Genomic DNA, 20,002 nt, shown 5'->3' with positions numbered 1-20,002 from the left:
TCGAATTGTTGTTTAAAACCCACTATATTTGCAATCTACTAACATGCATGAATGTAGATTGCAAAAACAAATGGGTTTAGGTGGGTATTAGGAAATGGCCGAATTCAAGAGGGCTTCAAAAGTGGGTTTTGGACTCTCTAATTTGGTCATACTTGGTTGCATGTTGAAGTTCACAATCTATGCCTTAACCTTGTGTTTGGTTGAATGTTTGAATGAATTGTATGATTCATATGGTTTGTAATATTATTCATTCATATGGCTTGTAATATTATTCATTTGGCATGTAATAATTCATTCATAAGGCTATGTAATTTATTTTATATTTGGTATGTAAAATAGATTAGGTTGTATTTTCATTTTCTAGATAAAATGTATTAGGATACATATTTTGTAAAAATTAAGATACAAGATGATGAAGACTTGAAGAACACAAGGAGCATATGGATGCAAGGTTAAGTGGGAGATTGTAATCTCCTACTTTGTACTATTACCCCTTAACCCGGTGACATTTGTTTTCGGCTAAACAAATGTCCACCAAAATGGCTAGATTGTGAACATACTTATTTTGCATGTGTGGTTGTTTGTATGTTTATGGATTGTATGTTTAATTGCAACAAATTTATCACACAAGTTAACAACAAACAAAACGACAATTTAATTGGTTAAATTAGACGCATTAAGTGCATGCAAAACGGCAATTTAAATGGTTAAATTGAAAAGGCAACTAAAGAACTTAATAAATGGTTATTAAGAACAAGAAAAGGATAACACATATAAAATGGTTTATATCAAGTAATTGGCTCAATTACAAGGTATGAAATTGGTTTTTCATAAGTACCATACACTAAATGCATGTTGGTGTATGGCATACAAGTTTTCTCAAACTAGAATTAACGAAAACTTAAAATCCCTTTTTACAAACAAGGCAACAAGTTTAACGCCATCCTTTTGTGTGACACTTGAACATATTAGGGAACTCATGATGGGATAAAGGTCACCTAACCGTCATGAACAAACTAATGTGGTTAAGGTGAATTTGACATGCTTGTGGGATAAAGGTCACCTAACCATTTGTATGTTAAATTCACATGTTTACACAAGTAGGACGACTTGATTTGGGAATCATGAACTTAGGGTCACCGAAGCATGAGGAACAAATAGGCGTTGATGGGATAATATGCCATGCAAAAGGATTGCATGATCCCATACTCTAGAAGTTGCAAATGGATTGCAATTGTCATATAGGACTACCTAGCTAAATCAAATTACGGGATAAAGGTCACCTAACCGGAATTTGGTTTACCGTTGGATTCTAGAATTTAATATATCAATTGGATTTAAAGGGTATTGAATATTGAATTGAAATTGATACTTAAACGAACTTTGTTAAATTTTATAGATGGCCGCCAATAACAACAACAACATCGCAAACGCACCAATTAACCTAAACAACCTATCATTAAGGTCTCTCTTAGAGAAAGACAAACTCAACCATACCAACTTTATGGATTGGTTCCGCAATCTTCGGATTGTCCTCAAACAAGAGGATAAAGCGTATGTACTTGAGGACCCCATTCCCGATCAACCGGATGAGAATGATGTGGAAGCAATGGCCTCTTACGATAAGTATTGCCACGACTCCCTTCAAGTCTCATGCTTAATGCTTGGGACTATGATACCCGAACTCCAAAAGGATTTCGAGCATCATAGTGCATACGACATGATAACGCAATTGAAGGAGATGTTCCTCCAACAAGCGCGTGTCGAGCGTTTCGAGACCGTTCGGGCGCTACATGCTTGTCGTATGGACGATACCCAATCGGTTTCATCTTATGTGCTTAAGATGAAGAGCCTTATTGATCGTGCTAACCGCCTTAACCTAAACATATCAAATGAGTTAGCCACCGATCTTATCCTTAACTCCCTATCAAAAAGGTTTGATCAATTTGTAATTAATTACAATATGAATGGGATGGATAAGAGCATAGGTGAGCTTCACGGTATGCTTAGAACGGCGGAAACTAGCATGGGTAAAAGGGCTTTACCCGTGTTAGCAATCGATCAAGGTGGATCCAAAGGTAACACCTCTAAGCCAAAGGTGGCCAAGAGAAAAGGACCCGCCCATCAAGGCAAAGGGAAAGGGAAGATGGTTACCCCAACCATCAACAAGGCTAAGAAGCAAAAGGTAACCGAGAAGGCAAACCCCAAAGAAGACCCATGTTTCGGTTGCGGTGAGATGGGTCATTGGAAACGAAACTGTCCGGTCTATCTTAAGGAGTTGAAGGACAAGAGGGATGCAGGGTAAACCTCAGGTAATATATATATGGTATATATAGAGCTTAGTATTACTTCTTCTAATACATGGGTATTAGACACGGGATGTGGAACTCATATTTGCAATTCTTTGCAGGGGTTCAAAAGAAGTGATCATAAGGCGGGAACATCAAGTCTCTATATGGGCAATGGTGCAAAGGTGCATGTTAAAGCTCAAGGAGATTTTATTTTGAAGTTTCCAAGCGGATTGGAACTTATTTTAGAAAATGTTTTGTATACTCCAGATTTGTGTAGAAACATTATTTCTATTCCTCGCTTAAAACAATGTGGTTACGTTGTTAATTTTATTAATGATGATATTCATGTTTCTAAAGACAATGTATTCTATTTCAAGGCTTCGCCTTCAAATGGAATTTATGAATTGGTTCATGATGACGCATCATCGAGCTCTATATACCATACAAGCACCAAGAAACTCAAAAGGGATTTGAGTGATTCCTATTTATGGCATTGTCACCTTGGCCATATAAATAAGAACCGAATGCATACACTTCAAAAGAATGGACTTTTGAAATCAACTGAAATGGATTCGTTTGATGTATGTGAATCTTGTTTACAAGGAAAGATGACTAAAGCACCTTTCAAAGGGACCTATGAAAGGGCTAAAGACTTATTGGGATTAATACATTCGGATGTGTGTGGACCCTTTAAGCCCATGACTAGGAATGGTGAAAGATACTTTGTTACTTTCATTGATGACTTTAGTCGTTTTGGATATGTCTACTTATTAAGACACAAGGACGAAACGTTTGAAGCATTCAAAGAATATCAAAACGAAGTACAAAATCAACTCAATAAGACAATTAAGGTACTTCGTACCGATAGAGGAGGTGAATACCTAAGCGATGCTTTCCAAGATCATCTTAGGAGTTGTGGGATCATCTCACAACTTACTCCACCCGGAACACCCCAACTTAATGGAGTTTCCGAAAGGAGGAACCGAACCCTAATGGATATGGTTCGATCTATGATGGCAAGAAGCTCGTTACCTCTATCATTTTGGGGTTATTGTCTAAGCTCCGCGGTTCGTATTTTAAATATGTCCCCAACCAAGAAAGTGGAACGAACTCCTCATGAGATGTGGTTTGGAAAACCTCCTTCTCTTTCATACTTGAAAGTATGGGGATGTAAAGCTTATCCTAAGCAATATGTAGCTAATAAGCTACATGCTCGATCCACAAAGTGTATCTTCATAGGATATCCCAAAGATGACATGGGGTATTACTTCTATGATCCATCCGAGCAAACGGTATTTATTGCTCGGAAAGCGGAATTCCTTGAAACCAAGTTCCTTATGGAAGGTGATGGTGAAAGGAAGATAGATCTTGTAGAGGTACAAGATCAAACCGATCATACACAATTGGTTGGCACTAGTACTCAACATGAGGATGTTGAAAATGATCAAGTGGATGATCAAGGTACACAAGACGTTCGAAGATCTAGTAGGATTAGTAATCCTCCCGAGAGATATGGGTTTCTCGTGGATGGTTGCTATACGGTTGATTTGGATGAACCGACAAACTACGAAGATGCTTTATCAAGGATTGATAAAGATAAATGGCAGGAAGCCATGAACGCCGAGATGCAATCCATGTATGAAAATCAAGTTTGGGAACTTGTTTTGCAACCTCCTAGCTCCAAGCTAGTTGATTGCAAATGGCTTTTCAAAATGAAAACCGACATACATGGAAACTTGGATACATACAAAGCTAGACTTGTAGCAAAAGGTTTCACTTAAACTCAAGGGGTTGATTATGATGAAACTTTCTCGCCTGTGGCAATGCTAAAGTCTATTAGGATATTATTTGCCATTGCTGCTCACTATGACTATGAAATATGGCAAATGGATGTCAAAACCGCTTTCCTGAATGGATATCTTGAGGAAGATGTCTATATGGTACAGCCCGAAGGTTTTGTTGATCCGGAAAATCCTAAGAAGGTATGCAAGTTAAAGAAGTCAATCTACGGATTGAAACAAGCATCTAGAATGTGGAATCATCGTTTTAATGAAGAGGCAAAGAAATTTGGCTTCATTAAAAATGGTGATGAAGCTTGTGTATACAAGAAGGCTAGTGGGAGCTCCATAATGTTTCTTGTGCTATATGTGGATGATATATTATTATTTGGGAATGATATTACCACAATGCAAGAAGTCAAAACTTGGCTAAAGAGTTGCTTCTCCATTAAGGATCTTGGAGAAGCACAATACATATTGGGGATAGGGATCTATAGGAATAGATCCAAGAGATTGATAGGTTTGAGTCAAAGTACATACATTGATAAAATCTTGAAAAGGTTCAAGATGGAAAACTCTAAGAAAGGTTTGGTACCTATTCAAAGAGGAACCGTTCTCAGTTCATCTCAGTGTCCTACCACGAAAGATGAACAAGAGAGAATGAAGAAAGTCCCATACGCATCTGCTATTGGGTCTATCATGTATGCAATGATATGTACTAGACCGGATGTGTCATGCGCTCTAAGCTTGACAAGTAGATATCAGAACAACCCAGGAAACAGTCATTGGATTGCTGTTAAAAGTATATTGAAATACCTTAGGAGAACTAAGGATATGTTTCTAATATATGGGTCTGGTGAGGAGGAACTCGCTGTAAAAGGTTACGTGGACGCGAGTTTCCAAACTGATCGAGATGACTCTCGATCACAATCCGATTATGTCTTCATGTTAAATGGTGGTGCAGTCTCTTGGAAGAGCTCAAAACAGGAAGTTGTTGCGTTATCCACTACAGAGTCGGAGTACATTGCCGCCTCATTGGCAGCTCAGGAAGCTGCATGGATGAAGAAATTCATAGACGACTTAGGAGTGGTCCCTTCCATTCAGGACCCTCTTGAGATCTTTTGTGACAACGAGGGTGCGATTGCTCAAATCAAGGAACCTCGTGCTCATCAAAAGACTCGTCACATTGAGCGGAGATTCAACTACATCAGGGATGAGGTTGAAAAGGGAAAGATATGTATTCACAAAGTTCACACAGATCAAAATGTTGCGGATCCACTCACGAAGCTTTTACATGGGCCAAAACATGAGGGACATGTTTGTGCATTAGGGCTTCGATATTCTAGTGATTGGAATTGATCTATTTTATGTATTGTAATGGAATGAATTAGTTCAAACTCATTAATATAATTATGGTATTAATTTAATTATGAGTCATGTTCCAATTTTGCATATTTTATCCATGAATAAACTATTATTCTAAATTCCGTAGTTGATCACATTTGTGGGAACAAGTGTGAGGTCTAGACTATTATGAACTTGGATTGGTTAACATTCAAATGGTGAATGTGAGGCAAGGTTGCAACCAAGGTTCATAGATATTTGTGGGATACAAATATTGGAAGACCCGCGCTCAAGATTTACTGTATGGAGCCTTTGTGGTTGATCACATGTAATCTTGAGTAAAGGCGAATATCATCGTATCCTCTAACCTGAGATACATATTGGGTCCTGATATTCACCGAGTATTATGCCTTGACTCTTTCCTTCGCTATTCTGAAATATGGTAGTACATAAGGAAGAGCTCAGGTATAATACAAAGTGTGTATCTAGGACGTATGTAGTCAAGATGGAATTTGTCCCTCTTATTCGTTGAGAGTAAGATGTCTAAGGCCTGATAAAGTTGAGTCTATAAGAGAGTGGTCACTCTGTATCTCTTGGATTTGACATGACATCTAGGATGAAAGGATATAATGAAAGATTCACCTAATCATATTCGAGATGGGACTCGAAAGGGATGATGTTATTGAATGGCACAAAGTCATAACATATTGGGGGTGATGGACGGTCGTTAGGTGGTATCCGTCACTTGCATTAATTCTTATGTTTCTCATGCAAGTGGGAGATTGAAGGTATTTCGTATGCCCGAGAGACATATTTAATTAATGTGGCTAATGTGTTATGATCCAAGTCGGGTCATACCCAATAACAAGCTTACCGACACCTTATAAGTATTTAATCATAACGAATGGATCGTTAAATAAATACGCGACACTTGGATTTCAGAAAATCGGTTTTCTGAAATTTTATTACTTGAAATAAATTATTTGGATAATTTATATATATTTTAAGGATTTAATTATTTATAGGTTTAAATAATTAAATTGTGTTGTATTTTATAAAAGGATTTATAAAAATGTGAAAGTGACATAAAAATGCATGGGTTTAATTCCTAGTTTTATAAAAAATTAATAAGGTTTTATAAACCTTATGGGAGGCCCTTTTTTTGGGGTTTCCAAGGACCTCACCCATGCTTGGTTGTTGCTTTTGAACTTCACAATTCCTTAAGAGCATGCTTGACAATTTTCAAGACACACATGCATTGCAACTTCAAGTAAAATAACAAAAACTCTCTCTCAATATTCTGCACCATTGCTGGCCGAATTTCACAGCAGAAACAAGAGTGTTCTTGAGCTTGTTTTGAAGCTTATATTCAAGTGTTATCAAATCCTAACCAAGCACTAGGTGTTGGTACATAGTTTGGGGTATTATCTCTTGAGGTCTCATTGTTTTGAGGCTCCATTTAGCATCATCTTTGAAGCTTACTGCTGCTGAATTTTCAGCAACATTCAAGAGGCTTTCAAGCTTGTGTTTGAAGTGTTTAAGGGTTCTAAACATTAGCAAACTTAAAGGTATTGTTGGTGCATCAAAGGGTCGAAGTTTAAGACACTTGAAGGTTCAAGTTGGAGCTCATTTCATCATCTTAATCACCAAACTTTCTGCCCATTTATAGCAGCCCTCAAACCTTAGTTTGAGGAGGTATAACATCTTTCCTTCTCTTGTTAATATGTAAGCATAATGTTCACAACTTAATCCATGGGATTTAGCTTTAAATTGGTTTAAAGATGACAAGTAAAATTTGATAATTACACGCTTCCGTTTATAATGATTCTTAAAAGGTTTTAAGACTTATCAAACTTGTTAAATCCCAACATGCTTGTCCTCAAGCAATATAGTCTTGAAATAAAAATACTAGAATCATTTCTTTATTCTTCACACTTTGTACATCAGTGATTTTTATACGGCGGTATGAACAATGGTAGTAATGATGTGGTTTAAAGTCCCACATGACTATGAAAATTTAGATCCTTTAGGAAATTGGATCTTTATGAAAATATTTGATCTTTTGAAAATTCAATCTACTTTTACCCTAGATAAGTTTTCCGGAATAACCCTTTACCGGTGTTTGCAAAATCTTTTTGTGGGTTTTGTGGGTTTCAGATTTGAAAATTTTAGCTCAAAACTTGCGGTTTTGTGTCACCCACTTGCTAACCTTGTATTGGGAAAGTAACACGTCCAGTATACTTGCTCCGTATATTACCTTTCGGTAAACTACCATCCGGTTGTAAAGGAAAGCATTGAACAAGCAACTGTTAAGGCAATGTCCCGTGACATGCTTTTAATTATGGTCTATAACGTGTCGGATGAAATTACTATCCTTTGTAGGAGCAATAGTAAAGATCACCCTATAGTTTTTTAGGTCTGGCACAAGGTCATGTCTTCGACCATGCTATGCAACTACCGTTCTTACGGTTGACACCCGATTTAGTTTAGGTGACCTAATTAATTCCAGGTGAATTCCTAGGATTTTACGTTCAATGGTAATAAACGCATTGAAAATGAGTTTTCAGAAAACAAATCGGTTTGTAATTTGATCAAAATATTTTCTCGTTCAAGCTCGAGTTTAGATATCATCGAATTCCATGAGTTTGAATTCTCAATCTTAAAAGTCAATCTCAAGGATTGAGTAATATCAGTCTTAAAAGCTGATTTTTGATCTTTAAGGAGATTATCCTTTCTGGGGATCTGATTCATTAGTCTTATAAGCTAATTTGCACGGTGCCCCCCTATTGTACGAGACAGATCCTCTCATGGTTAGGATAAGTTTGACCACTTGGTGACCCTGTTTGATGCTGAGGTCCGTGGATTTCCAGCTGATTTTTGAGAAAACTTTTCAAGGTTTTTCGTAGACTCTACAACTGGTCTGGACGACAACTTCCTGACCTAAATCAAGAAGCGCGTGTCTTTTTTGGAAGACTTTACTTCCTTTTAATGATGGAATTGATTCATCGTGTAGATCCATCTTTCTTTCAAATATATTAAAATTTACGTGGTAAAACGGTTAATTTTGTCCAAAACAAAAGTATCTTCAATTATTTGTACAAAAATATGTGATATATATTTTAAATAACTTGGTAAATTTTTCCCACACTTGGCTTTTATTTTCCTTTCTTTGCCTTTTTATTGTCCTCTATTCCATTTTAAATGAATTCTAACATTTTGGGTTGTTTCTCAATTTATGTCCTTTCCGAGGTAACAATAATTTCGGTGTTTAATACCTAGTTTTATCGTTCATAAATATGTATAAACATGATTTTGAATTCATTTATTTCAAAATTTTAAAATTTTTTACTAGAATTGGGTAGTTAGTATATAAGACTAGGGCTGTTCTTTATTATCAGAGAGCACTAGATTCTAATACAACTACTACGTTACTGGTATTTTTAATGGTAACCAAGTGCTTAAGTTAAAAATTTTAAAAATCCGAAAGAATTTAACCACTTCCCACACTTAAGATCTTGCAATGCCCTCATTTGCAAGAAATCAGTACTATTTAAATTATTGAGGGTGATTAGCGTAGAAAAATGATTAAATTTTACCAAAGTTTCCAAACATATTGGCGTTTGTTTGTTGAATGATAAATGGTGCACATCATTTGTTCATTCCGTCTTGTTGTTACATCACATTTGTTTTTCATTTTGTCGTCAAAATTAGTAGCTTTTGCTGAACTTAATGCCAGTCTTTGAAAATGTGCTGTTTTACCCTGTTGTGTACATGAAATAAAATACATACAATACAAATATAAACATGCATGGTAATTTGAAATGGGGCTTAAAATCCCACTTTCAAATCAAATATGAAATATTAGTACAACATAATAAAAATATTAAAACTTACATAAAAGTATCACAATATAATATGTTTAAACATAAATAAATAAAAATGATAAAAAGATAAAAATCATAAAAATCACCAACGGAACTATATCAATCTGGATAGGGGTTCCAGTTCACGTCGTCGGGTGGGTTCCGTAGTTGGTTATAGGTGTACTGATAGGCCTGGTTAGGGTCGTAGAGAGTAAATGGTGGTCGCATATCGGGCTGGTGTGGAGGATAGTAAGCAGGTCGGGTCGGTACGTAGTTATTTGGTACCTGAGGTGATAGCTGGCTCATGATCTGATGCTGATGATAGTGCCATCTATCATGCTGTCGTTGCCTAGAATGCTCGTACACATCCTGGGCGTGCCACTGCTCGTACCGACTATGTCTATCCTCAATTGTCATTTCTACCTCATCTATACGCTGGTAGACGTCAGTCATAGCTTCCCTAATGACATCCCTAATGTCATCTGCTTCCTACATTTCCTCATCTGAACCTCTCTCTACCTGAGGATGATTACCATCATATGGTACTACCTGATTGGGTCTGCTCTTTAATACCTTAGCACCCTGATAGACCTTCAATCCTAAAGTATCATCCTGTTCCCTACATACCATAAGTGAACCTCCTTGATCCCTATCTACACCCAAATACTCTCCAATGAGAGTAACAAAAATACCTCCTCCTATTACTCCCCCGTCCTGTATTCCTGCCACTACTTTGGACAGATAAAAACCAACACAGTAGGGGATATTAACAAAGCTTCTAGGGTTTCGAATACACTTAAGGTAAAATAAATCGTGTAAGGTCATCTTCTCCTTGTTTTTACCTCTTTGTGTAATCGAATTAGCTAAAAATCTATGTATAATACGTAGCTCTGCTTAGTTAATATCTAAATAGGAGTGTCTTCCTCCCAGCGTAAAAACATTATAATCTGACATACGCCTCTAGACGGCGTCCGCGTCAAAATTCCTATCTACCCGTTCCCCATGATAAATCAAATTTGTACAATCGGGTAGTAGTAATTCACCAGGAGTGTAAATCTGTAAAGCCCTGGCCATGTCCAGTATGGACATTCTGTACATCCTACGGCCAAGTATAAATCTCAAAAAACTTCTATCATCTAACCTAACTACATCCGCATTTAACGCTATAGTACTCATAAGCTCAACATACCATTCCTTATATACAGGCCTACAAATGGTGAATAAACGTTCCCAATCGGGAAAAGAAGAGCTGCCATACCTTTGGATCAGCGTTCCCAAAGGCTCCCAATCAATTACCCTTGGTACTTCTACATTTTTTCATTATCAGTTTGAATTTGTTACTTTGATACGTCGGGTAATCTCTCCAGCTTCGATCAAATCTAAAATTAGGATGCAACTGTTCTTCATGAATCGTTGGGTGTGCTATTATCGGATGAATCAGAAAAATTACGTAGACATTAACATATTATTGTTGCGGATCATAATATGGAACGTGTTGATCAGGTTGTTGTTATTGTTCCTGTTGTTGCTCCTGTTCAGGTTCTGGTTCTGGTTCATATTGTGGCTCATATTGCATTTCTGGTTCAGGTTCTGGAGCAGGTTGCCTAGATGATGATGATGCACCATGAGTATCAGTATTTTTCTGCAAAACATATTAAACACAAAATTTGTGCATCTAAATATGCATTAGTGTTAGCAAAATAACAACTTGAAACAATCAAAATAACATGTTCAATCAAAATTAAACTTTATACACATTTTCACAATTTTAATAATTCTTACACTTTTTCAAATAAGCATATATGAAAATGTTTACAAAGTTCATAAGCATTCAACTCAAATAACATGTTAAAATAACCATTACTAGCAATTAAACAAGTTTCAAATGGCATTTACATCAATTTAATCAAGTTCATGAATTTTAGACCTAAAAAGTCTACTTCAATTCTCAAAAATCATGTTTAGGATCAAAGTTTGGATCATTTAGCTACCTAAACATGTTACACTACTTAATTTAGCAATAATTCATGACAAAAATTGGCCATAACCTGTTTATATTAAAAAGTCCCAAATTGCTCAAGAACACAAACCCTAGATTTCTAAAATTTTTGAAGTTTTTGGCTTCAAATCATGTTAAATATCATCAATCTAGGTTATACATGCATAAAATACTAACAATTTAACTCTAATTACATTATAAATTTACAAAATCAAATTAGGTAAAATATTGGTAATTATCACAAAAACTAAGAAATTTAAGAGTTTAGGGGTGTAATTTTTACCTTCTTCCTAAAAAATCCGAACCTAGGCATGATTAGAGCGGATTGTAGGACGAAATTTGGTTGAATTTGGTGAAAAATTGGCGAAATTAGGGGTGTTTTTGGAGTGTGTTCGTATGTATATGTGTGTGTTTTATGTTGAGACAGAACAGCTCGATGGATATTTGATTCTGACCAGTTTTTGATCTTCATGCGACCGCATGAAATTTGCAAAGGAACCCCATGCGATCGCATGGGGTCTGGTATTTTTTTTTTAATCCTTTTACTTAATAAAACAAAAATTAATAAATTAAAATTTTGTTTTCCTTGTTATTAAGGACGAGGTTGTTTCGGATCGATGTCCTAGTCCTTCCCTCGACAAAAATTTTAAAAATTTGTCATTTCAAAGCGTTGTTTTAAAAGCAAAGATTTTTGGATTTTTTAATATTTTTGGCATACTTTAATTCAATAAGATTAAAAATAATTATAATAAAATTTCTCGTCCCTCCCTTGGGTAAAGCAATTTCAGTTCAACGACCTAGTTTTCAACTCACGACGAATTTTTAGAAATCACATTTTTAACTTAATGAAATAAAGTACATTTTTGTTTTTAAATTTACACCAAACTTAAATTTAAAATGCATAAAATTAAAAATTCATATTATTAAAATTAAAAATTCACACCAAACTTAAATTTAAAATGCATAAAATTAAAAATTCATATCATTAATATTTTTATACATACGAATTTATATTAAAAATATTAATTTTTCAAATATTTACAAACTTAAATATATTGATTTTAAAAAGTTTACAATATTAATTTAATATTTATATATTAATTTTAAAAACATGGTAAAAATTAAAATTAAAAATCTTTTTGGTCTTTTATCCCACTTTATCAATCAAATATTATCAAAAATATACGCCCCTCTTTTCGGTAAAGTAATTTCGGTTCCATAACCTAGTTTTACTCCTGACGAATTTTTGAAATATTTTAGGTTGATTGATTAAAGATATTTATACCTTAAGAATAAACGGTAAATTTCGCAGTGATGTAATAAATTTTTGTATGATATCAATAATTTCGGTTACGCATACCTAATTTTATTGAATACCAATTTAATACTTTATAGCGAACGATTCAGCGTTTATTATCAAAAGGTTAAAAGCAATAAAAAAATAAAAACTGTACATACTTACTTATGAGATAGAATTCTCAGAGACCTGGTTTAGCCGACTCATAGGAGAGTCGTGTGATTTGGTTCTCCATAGCTACGTAAGCATAACCTCAATTCTTCAATATCTTTTCTTCTAAACATATGAACGGTCCTTCTCTGCATAGAGTAACAAATTCGGTATTTGAATATGTTTGATTGTTCGAACATTTACCTTCATGTGACCATTTTCCGCATTTATAACATCTTTCAAGGTGTCGTGCTCTTCTTTTTATTGCGGATTTTGATTTTCCTTTACCAAAATGTATCTTATGATGATCTTTCCTGAGTTCTTTTCTTACTCCGTCCATTTTGGCTCTTATGAATGATACCAATTCACTCGGAAGGGTGTCATTATTACGTTTAGTAATCATAGCATGTAGCATTAGACCATGGTTTAGATCAAAGGAATTCTTCATCTCGTAAAACCAAAAAAAAATAAAAATTCAAAATGGGGGGAGAAGACTAGTTCTTTAGGGTCTGCTAGAGAAAGACCATTCGGATTCCATTCTCGAAAACTACACGAAAACAGAATATCTAACTCTAACAGAAATATATTATCCTTAAAAGACTTGATTCTCCCCACACTTAGTTAGCTGTGGTGTTGAAATTGTGATTAACTTCGTTTTCAATTGGACTATCAACAACTTGTATATCTCTGACTTTTGCTTCAAGCCAATTGTTGATTTTCTATGTAACTTTCATAAATTCAACTAACATTGCCTTTTCTTTAGGCGACAAATTGGATACTAATCGGTTACATAACTTAAAGTTCCCCTTAATCCTAGCATCTTGAATCCGTTTATAAAGTTTCTTCGTTGAACTTTTAAAAACGGGTTCATCTAATTTTGTATCAACAACGGGGTTCTTTGTTATCAGGTCATCATTGGTTATTGCTTCATCTTCCTCACACTTAGGCATTTTTATTGGTTCAAAAATTTTGGTTGGTGGAGATCTAAACTTTCGATTCACAAAGGTGATCGATTTGTCACCATCCCTAAGTGTCATTCTACCTTCTCTTACATCAATGAACGCTTCAGTGGTTGCTAAAAATGGGCGACCTAAAATTAGAGGAATATCAAGGTCTTCTTCCATATTAATAACTATGAAGTTTGCAACAAAGGTCAAACTTCCCACTTTAACAAGTAAATTATTTGCTATTCCAACCGGGTGTTTAATGGTTTGATCAAATAATTAAACACCTATTCTGGTTGGTCTTAATTTACCCACACCTAATCTTTTATATAAGGAAAGAGGCATAACATTTGCACTTGCTCCTAAATCTGCGAGTCCATTATACATAGCACCATCGTTAAGCAAGCAAGAAATGATAAATTGACCTGGGTCTCCTGCTTTAGTAAGTAGAGTTGGTTTGTTACCCTTTTCCAAGTGATCTTTTCTTGGTTCTTTCACTTCTACTTGAACTTCTTGTTCACATTTTTCTTCGTTTCTTGGAATGGGAGGTTTGTATAAGAATTCTTCTTCATCACTCCAATTTGAAGCTTCCCCTTCTTCTAATTTTGGTTTTTCATATGTTGTTGATAGCATATTTATGTTTTCATACTGAGGGTTTTCTTGGGTGGTGAAATTATGATTGACTTCATTGTCAACTTCCATCGGACCATGTATGTAATGTTTAACTCTGTGACCATTAACTTTAAATTCAATCCCATTTGAATTTATTAACTCTATTGTTCCGTATGGGAAAACTCTTTTAACTATGAATGGTCCAGACCATCTTGATTTCAATTTTCCAGGAAATAACTTGAATCGTGAATTGAAAAGAAGAACTCTGTCTCCTTCTTTAAATTCTCTTGAACTTCTGATTCTTTTATCATGACATTTCTTCGTTCTTTCCTTATAGATTAACGAATTTTCGTATGCTTCATGTCTTAATTCTTCTAATTCGTTTAATTGACTTAACCGTAGACGTCCGGCTTCATGCAAATCAAGATTACATGTCTTCAAAGCCCAAAATGCTTTGTGTTTAATTTCTACTGGAAGATGACATGCTTTTCCATAAACGAGTTTGAAAGGTGTGGTGCCAATTGGAGTTTTGTAGGCTGTTCTAAAAGCCCAGAGTGCATCCTCCAATTTCATGGACCATTCCTTCGGATTTGATCATACGGTTTTCTCTAGAATACGTTTTAATGCTCGGTTGGTATTTTCAACTTGTCCACTTGTTTGTGGATGATAAGCGGTTGAGATTTTATGAGTTACTCCATATCTTTTGAGAACTTTCTCAAGTTGATTATTACAAAAATGAGTACCCCGATCACTTATTAAAGCTTTCGGTGTTCCGAACCTTGCAAAAAGACGTTTTAAGAAGTTGACTACAACTCGTGCGTCGTTAGTTGGGAGAGCTTGTGCTTCCGCCCATTTAGATACATAATCAATGGCAACGAGAATGTAGAGATTATTATAAGATTTTGGAAATAGACCCATAAAGTCAATACCCCAAACGTCAAATACTTCACATACTTGAATGACATTTTATGGCATTTCATCACGTTGACTTATTTTTTTGGCCCTCTGACATGCATCACAGGATTTGCAAAGAAAGTGTGCGTCTTTGAAAATTGTAGGCCAATAGAATCCAGCATCGTAAACTTTTCTTGCTGTAAGTTGAGGTCCATAATGCCCTCCTGTTGGTCCTGTGTGACAATGGTTTAAGATTTGACTAGCTTCTTCTCCGAATACACATCGGCGTATTATTCCATCGGGACAACTTTTAAACAAATGTGGATCTTCCCAGAAATAGTGTTTTATATCACTAAAGAATTTCTTTCGTTTTTGGTACGACAACCCTTTTTTAAGGAATTCACATACTAAATAGTTTGCATAGTCTGCAAACCATGGAATTTTATTAAAATCTATCTTCAATAGATATTCATCAGGAAAGTTATCTTGTATGGCTGATTCATTTAGAACTTCTAATTCAGGATTTTCAAGACGAGAAAGATGATCAGCGGCGAGATTTTCTGCTCCCTTTTTGTCTCGGATTTCAATATTGAATTCTTGTAAGAGTAAGATCCAACGGATTAATCTTGGTTTGGCATCTTGTTTTGAAAATAGGTATCTAAGAGCAGAATGGTCGGTATAGACCACCGTTTTAGCTAGAACGAGATATGAACGAAATTTGTCAAAAGCAAAGACAATAGCAAGGAGTTCTTTTTCAGTAGTTGTATAATTTGTTTGTGCTCCTTGTAACGTCTTACTAGCATAATAAATAGGTTGAAATCGTTTTTCAATCCTTTGTCCTAAAACGGCTCCCATTGCAAAATCACTTGCATCGCACATAAGTTCAAATGGTAAATTCCAATTTGGAGTTATCATGATCGGCGCATTAGTGAGTTTTTCTTTAAGAATATTAAAAGATTTGTTGCATTCATCGGAAAAGATGAATGGAGCATCCTTTTCTAGGAGTTTATTCATAGGAGTGGCAATTTTAGAAAAATCTTTTATGAAACGTCGGTAAACACCGGCATGCCCTAGAAAACTCCTAATGAAATGTCCCGTTCTTATTGATTAAAAACGTTCCATATTAATTGATTTCGTTGCGAGGTTTTGACCTCTATATGAGACGTTTTTCAAAGACTGCATTCATTTTTAAAACAAACCATAACCTTTATTTCATAAATAAAGGTTTAAAAAGCTTTACGTAGATTATCAAATAATGATAATCTAAAATATCCTGTTTACACACGACCATTACATAATGGTTTACAATACAAATATGTTACATCGAAATCAGTTTCTTGAATGCTGTTTTTATACAGTATCATACAAACATGGACTCCAAATCTTGTCCTTATTTTAGTATGCAACAGCGGAAGCTCTTAGTATTCACCTGAGAATAAACATGCTTTAAACGTCAACAAAAATGTTGGTGAGTTATAGGTTTAACCTATATATATCCAATTGTAACAATAGACCACAAGATTTCATATTTCAATATACATCCCATACATAGAGATAAAAATCATTCATATGCTGAACACCTGGTAACCGACATTAACAAGATGCATATATAAGTATATCCCCATCATTCCGGGACACCCTTCGGATATGATATAAATTTCGAAGTACTAAAGCATCCGGTACTTTGGATGGGGTTTGTTAGACCCAATAGATCTATCTTTAGGATTCGCGTCAATTAGGGTGTCTGTTCCCTAATTCTTAGATTACCAGACTTAATAAAAAGGGGCATATTCGATTTCGATAATTCAACCATAGAATGTAGTTTCACGTACTTGTGTCTATTTTGTAAATCATTTATAAAACCTGCATGTATTCTCATCCCAAAAATATTAGATTTTAAAAGTGGGACTATAACTCACTTTTACAGATTTTTACTTCGTCGAGAAGTAAGACTTGGCCACTGTTGATTCACGAATCTATAACAATATATACATATATATTAAAGTATGTTCAAAATATATTTACAACACTTTTAATATATTTTGATGTTTTAAGTTTATTAAGTCAGCTGTCCTCGTTAGTAACCTACAACTAGTTGTCCACAGTTAGATGTACAGAAATAAATCAATAAATATTATCTTGAATCAATCCACGACCCAGTGTATACATATCTCAGTATTGATCACAACTCAAACTATATATATTTTGGAATCAACCTCAACCCTGTATAGCTAACTCCAACATTCACATATAGAGTGTCTATGGTTGTTCCGAAATATATATAGATGTGTCGACATGATAGGTCGAAACATTGTATACGTGTCTATGGTATCTCAAGATTACATAATATACAATACAAGTTGATTAAGTTATGGCTGGAATAGATTTGTTACCAATTTTCACGTAGCTAAAATGAGAAAAATTATCCAATCTTGTTTTACCCATAACTTCTTCATTTTAAATCCGTTTTGAGTGAATCAAATTGCTATGGTTTCATATTGAACTCTATTTTATGAATATAACAGAAAAAGTATAGGTTTATAGTCGGAAAAATAAGTTACAAGTCGTTTTTGTAAAGGTAGTCATTTCAGTCGAAAGAACGACGTCTAGATGACCATTTTAGAAAACATACTTCCACTTTGAGTTTAACCATAATTTTTGGATATAGTTTCATGTTCATAATAAAAATCATTTTCTCAGAATAACAACTTTTAAATCAAAGTTTATCATAGTTTTTAATTAACTAACCCAAAACAGCCCGCGGTGTTACTACGACGGCGTAAATCCGGTTTTACGGTGTTTTTCGTGTTTTCAGGTTTTAAATCATTAAGTTAGCATATCATATAGATATAGAACATGTGTTTAGTTAATTTTAAAAGTCAAGTTAGAAGGATTAACTTTTGTTTGCGAACAAGTTTAGAATTAACTAAACTATGTTCTAGTGATTACGAGTTTAAACCTTCGAATAAGATAGTTTTATATATATGAATCGAATGATGTTATGAACATCATTACTACCTCAAGTTTAGTAGGTAAACCTACTGGAAGTGACAACAAATGATCTAGCTTCAAAGGATCTTGGATGGCTTGAAAGTTCTTGAAGTAGGATCATGACACAAAAACAAGTTCAAGTAAGATTTTTACTCGAATTAAGATAGTTTATAGTTATAGAAATTGAATCAAAGTTTGAATATGAATATTACCTTGAATAAGAAAGATAACCTACTGTATATAACAAAGGTTTCTTGATCTTAGATGATTACTTGGAATGGATTAGAAAGCTTGGAAGTAAATTAGTAAACTTGAAGGGATTTTTGAAGTGTTCTTGAAGTGTTATTCCTATGATGATTATAGCTTGATTCTTGAAGTGATTTTTGATGAAGATGATGATTAACTACTGGAAAAATACGTTCATAATAGTGTGTGTGTTGAGAGAGAATTAGAAAGAGAATTGGAAGTGAAATGGAGTGAATGATGAGTGGTAATTGGTGAGTGGTGAGTGGGGTTAAAAGGAGTTCTAGTTAGTTGACTAGCTCATGGTAGAAGTTAAAATTGATTATTCATACATGACATAATCAAGAGTGGAATCCCATGCTAGTTCCTATTGGTATATACCCATAGTAAGTACGTTTTGAAGCTGTGTATAATACGGGTAAGAATACGACTAGAATTCTTGATGAAAGAAAAGAATGGGAAAGTAACTGTAACCATTTTCGTTAAGTATGAGTGTTTTGATATATGTCTTGAAGTCTTCCAAAAGTATTTTAATACATCTAAATACACTACATGTATATACATTTTAACTGAGTCGTTAAGTCATCGTTAGTCGTTACATGTAAGTGTTGTTTTGAAACCTTTAAGTTAACGATCTCAATTAATGTTGTTAACCCATTGTTTATTATATCTAATGAGATGTTAAATTATTATATTATCATGATATTATGATATATTAATATATCTTAATATGATATATATACATTTAAATGTCATTACAACGATAATCGTTACATATATGTCTCGTTTCGAAATCCTTAAGTTAGTAGTCTTGTTTATATGTATATAACTCATTGTTAATATACTTATGGAGATACTTACTTATCATAATCTCATGTTAACCATATGTATATCCATATATATATCGTCATGTCGTTTTTACAAGTTTTAACGTTCGTGAATCGCCGGTCAACTTGGGTGGTCAATTGTCTATATGAAACATATTTCAATTAATCAAGCCTTAACAAGTTTGATTGCTTAACATGTTAGAAACATTTAATCATGTAAATATCAATCTCAATTAATATATATAAACATGGAAAAGTTCAGGTCACTACAGTACCTACCCGTTAAATAAATTTCGTCCCGAAATTTTAAGCTGTTGAAGTTGTTGACGAATCTTCTGGAAATAGATGCGGGTATTTATTCTTCATCTGATCTTCACGCTCCCAGGTGAACTCGGGTCCTCTACGAGCATTCCATCGAACCTTAACAATTGGTATCTTGTTTTGCTTAAGTCTTTTAACCTCACGATCCATTATTTCGACGGGTTCTTCGATGAATTGGAGTTTTTCGTTGATTTGGATTTCATCTAACGGAATAGTGAGATCTTCTTTAGCAAAACATTTCTTCAAATTCGAGACGTGGAAAGTGTTATGTACAGCCGCGAGTTGTTGAGGTAACTCAAGTCGGTAAGCTACTGGTCCGACACGATCAATAATCTTGAATGGTCCAATATACCTTGGATTTAATTTCCCTCGTTTACCAAATCGAACAACGCCTTTCCAAGGTGCAACTTTAAGCATGACCATCTCTCCAATTTCAAATTATATATCT

The sequence above is a fragment of the Rutidosis leptorrhynchoides genome, chromosome 11 (assembly GCF_046630445.1).
Source record: "Rutidosis leptorrhynchoides isolate AG116_Rl617_1_P2 chromosome 11, CSIRO_AGI_Rlap_v1, whole genome shotgun sequence".
In the NCBI taxonomy this organism is placed as follows: Eukaryota; Viridiplantae; Streptophyta; class Magnoliopsida; order Asterales; family Asteraceae; genus Rutidosis; species Rutidosis leptorrhynchoides.
Note: the sequence above shows the minus strand (reverse complement) of the source record.